We start from the raw sequence: 4,188 nt of genomic DNA, 5'->3' as shown, positions 1-4,188 counted from the left end.
CCCGCAATAGAGTAATAGTTTCTGTCACTTAAACCTTTTGGTCATTTAACTTGATAGATATGGCTATATGATTAGAATATCAAAACCAAGTTTTAAAAAGTACTAAGTTGCTAAAATGGTCCCCCAAATAAAGCAAAGACAACATATAGAGAACAGGTTAGATTCTAAACTTCAAAAATTTCTCTTACATTTGATTCAACTTGAATAAATAAGATTCAGAAAATGTCTCCAAATGTTTAACTACCAAAACACATAAGAATTTTTCAAACTTTGTGAAGTAAATTTCTGCTTAAATATTCAGTAATCTAAAAGTTAGAGCCCAACGAAGTAATATTAAAATAGTTACCCTTCTGGGAGGACGAGAGCAAACCTGTTTCTTTCTCGCAGCACTAATAGAAGGAACCTCCCACGCTCAGAACGCCAATCTGGAAACCCAACATTCTTTTCACAATTGCAAGTCATAACACTTCCTGCTTGGAAAAGAGAACACCCTGACAAAAGAATGATATAATACTTACGAATCCCCTTCCTGTCGGCCTCACAGTATTTTTTGCCAAGTATTAATGAAGTCTAACTTCACAGCATTTAGAGAAACGCTAATTTTTTCATTCCAGCACCACTGAAATCATGCAAGGACACCAGGGAATTTAAAGTTGGTTCAGGTCAAATAGCTACAACCCACATACCTATTTAAGAGTCTGAACGTTAGCCAAGTGACCTGCTTATTTTAGAAGACATGGAAGGAACCAACTTCTCCCCAGTGCCCAAGTCACTACACCTTAGTAAAGTACATTACTTAGAAAGGCAAACTAACTCTCTCAGACCACTTATGTTCTCTATTATTCATTTTGATCCAGACTTATTCCTATCTTCATGCAACATTTACCTTCCATGAGCTAGGTGTGGTAGCATTTATTGTATCTACTACACCTGTTTTCTGTTGAAATGTAAGCTGTTAAGTTTAGGAACCCTATTTTCTTTCTTTTTTCAAATGTATTTTTATTGATTTCAGAGAGGAAGGGAGAGGGAGAGAGAGAGAGAAACATCGATGATGAGAGAGAATCATTGATCGGCTGCCTCCTGCACACTGCCCATTGGGGATTGAGTCTGTAAGCCGGGCATGAGCCCTGATGGGGAATCAACTGTGACCTCCTGCTTCAGAGGTCCACACTCAGCCACTGAGCCACACTGGCCAGGCAGGAACTCTATTTTCTACCAGCATCGCATATAGGAACTAAGCTCTAGAGCCAGATTGGGTTCAAGTCCTGGCTCCACAATTTTCTAGCCGGGCATGAAAAAATTAGCCAAGTTGCTTAAGCTCTTCTGCCTGTTTTCTCATCCAAGAATAACAGTAACTACTTCACATAACAGCAACTACTTTGTACATTGTTGCGATGCTTAAGTGATTTAACATTTAGATCATAGCCTGCCACACGGTAAGCATTTGATATATGATCACTGCTATTCTTTTTTTAAATATATTTTATTGATTTTTTACAGAGAGGAAGGGAGAGGGATAGAGAGTTAGAAACATCGATGAGAGAGAAACATCAATCAGCTGCCTCCTGCACAACCCCTACTGGGGATGTGCCCGCAACCAAGGTATGTACATGCCCTTGACTGGAAAGAACCTGAGACCCTTGAGTCCGCAGGCTGACGCTCTATCCACTGAGCCAAACCAGTCAGGGCTGATCACTGCTATTCTTATTGAAATTTGCTTTTTTAACGTATCTAATCAGTTAATTGCGAAATTAAGCAACTGGTTTGTGGGGAGTGCCCTTATTGGAGAGAACAGAAAATCAACAGGAGTGATGTACGAGGCTCAGGAGACCATGTCTAATACTGAACATCATTCGAAAGGAAATGTAGCGCAATGGGAGAGTCAGGCTCCTTGGACTCTGACAAATTTGAAGTCTGTGTGATCCCGAACAAATTATTTAGCGTCTCTGAGTCCCATGTTCATATCCATAAACATGGAGCTAATTCACAGGGTTGCTCTGATGATTAGATGAGACGATACAAGTATATAAGAGCATCTGGCTCCAGCAAGGTGCTCAGTAAGTGGCAGCCATGATTATAATCTACTTGGATAGAACACTCGTAATATCATCTGCTCTGTCTTCCTAATAGGAATGAAAGGGAGATAATAGCTACTCCAGTCCTTTATAAATAATATAAAATAAACACAGGGAAGCATTTTATGATAATATATTGAATTTCCAGAATAAGGAGGCAACTCACGCTTGTAAAAAGGCTCGAGACAGTCCAGGCCAGGAGGCAGAGTGTTCTCCGGCCCTCATCACTAACCGCCATTAGCAGACGCTGGGGCTACATTTTATCTCCTTAATAGGAGCACTTTAATTTATTTCATCAATCACAAAAACCCCATAAAATATTAAAAGGCAACACAATGCAGAACGGAAAGAATATAGCGGCAGAAGCCAGACGACGTGTTTTTTCCATGTTGTTGCTGACTCACTCACTGTGTAAAGCCCCCTCTTTCCCAAGTCTCAGTTTCACCATTTGTAAAACAAGCCCAGCACTGACTGTGGCCTGTCAGGGGATATAGGAGCCAGTAAGTGACTCTCAAGCACTTTGAGCTACCTGGAAGGATGTATATGTATGCACCATCGTATATTTTCCAGAGAAAACTGGGGCACAGGCAATTGCCTCAGGTAAGAAGACGGTATCAGCGTTAGACCAGAGATGTGGGGTTTTTCCCAGCCTTACTTTTTCTTCAGCCACACTTGTCACTTCAAACCACTTAGATGGGTCTGTCCCAAGTGCTATTAACTTCTTCAATGATAAGGCTACCTAGAAATGGCTTCCTTGACTTTCCCTTTCCGGGTCATCTGGAATGTATAGGCTTTCTAGCTTTCTGAACTCGAAGGCTAATCTTTGATCACAGTGAAATCTGTCAACACCAAGTCACTGATTTTAAAATCTGTTTATCGTAACATAAGAGATTTCATTTTAAGCTACAAAATATTGGTTTGGGAATAGAAGATGGTGGTAAGGGTTGTGTGATACATTTCAATTTTTATACGCAGGCCACAAAATGAAAACAACTTTTACACTGCACTTCAAATTCATCATGATGAATGCTGAGGAATGCCAATGGAAGCAAACCCATGTTTTATCTGTACACCTCTCTCTCTCTCTCTCTCTCTCTCTCTCTCTCTCTCCTCACACACACACATGCACCTGTGAACACACACTCCCCTCAGGGTGGGGAGGAAGGAGAGAGGCACACCCTGTGCTGAATGAGTTTCAGAGACACATAAGTGTAATATACAGTTAGAACACAAGATCTAGATATAGTATTCTTAATGACTCTTCCAACTTTCATTCAAACGTCATGCTCCCCACCACACCCAGTACCGGGTATAGTCTTTCCATGTGTGACATGTATAGTGGAGGCCTCGCCCACGTGCTTAATGACACACCTCAACAACACTGATCTATTGTCCTTTAATGAAACAGGATTTTACCCATCTTCATGATTTATAAAGCAAACAAATAGGTAACACCCACAGTGAGTAAAGCACTGAAGCAAAGTGTTCTAACACACAACAGGTACTGAATTAACATGCAGGAAATTACTATTGTAATTTTGGACTATCCTGGAAAGTTTAGGAAATTTATAGCAGGAATGGTATTGGAAACACAGACTCTGTTGCATGGATGCGGCAGTTTTAACCATCAAGTAGATCTGGTTTATGTAATTTGTTTCCATTTTTGAGGGGGAGACAAGCCAAAAACTATACTAATTTCAATATTCCAAGGGATGGCTCCCCAGTAAGTCTCTATTAGCTCTGTATTTGTGTAATAAGTAATCAAATCTGTCAAAATTTTAGAATAGAATGCCTTATTATATATTAAATTATACCTTGTCCTAATCATTAAAACAAAAGACTGAAATAGATGGTAGGCTGAAGTAAGAGTTCTTCAAAAATTATCAACTGAACTATACATGCGGCAAGAAACTTAGCTTAAAAGACATCTGTAATGACTATAGCTGACAATACTAAATTGTGTATTTGGAAGTTGCTCAGAGAGTACATCTTAAAATTTCTCATCACAAGGAAAAAAATTTTAAGTGCGTGAGGTGGTGGATATTAACTACATTTATTTGTGGCAATCACTTAACAATATATAAAAACTAGTGGCCCAGTGCACGAAATTCGT

General features: G+C 39.6%; 1 protein-coding gene across 5 annotated transcripts in view; it reads right to left on the bottom strand.

The window, feature by feature from the left end:
* The window catches only part of PLS3 (plastin 3), a 96,921-nt gene that overhangs the window by 50,041 nt on the left and 42,692 nt on the right, over positions 1-4,188 (bottom strand). For 3 of the 5 annotated variants that reach the window (XM_014528072.1, XM_014528070.1, XM_014528073.1), the window contains exon 1: positions 347-440. The exons of 1 other annotated variant lie outside the window; for it this stretch is intronic. The gene's annotated coding sequence lies outside the window, so the exon portion shown is untranslated. Of the gene's footprint in view, positions 1-346; positions 442-4,188 lie in introns of those variants that run through there. One more of the 5 variants, XM_005879912.2, reaches the window with a different exon arrangement.

The sequence above is a fragment of the Myotis brandtii genome, unplaced genomic scaffold, assembly GCF_000412655.1.
Source record: "Myotis brandtii unplaced genomic scaffold, ASM41265v1 scaffold613, whole genome shotgun sequence".
NCBI lineage: Eukaryota > Metazoa > Chordata > Mammalia > Chiroptera > Vespertilionidae > Myotis > Myotis brandtii.
The sequence above is the reverse complement of the archived record's forward strand: the minus strand, read 5'-3'. Positions and strand labels throughout refer to the sequence as shown.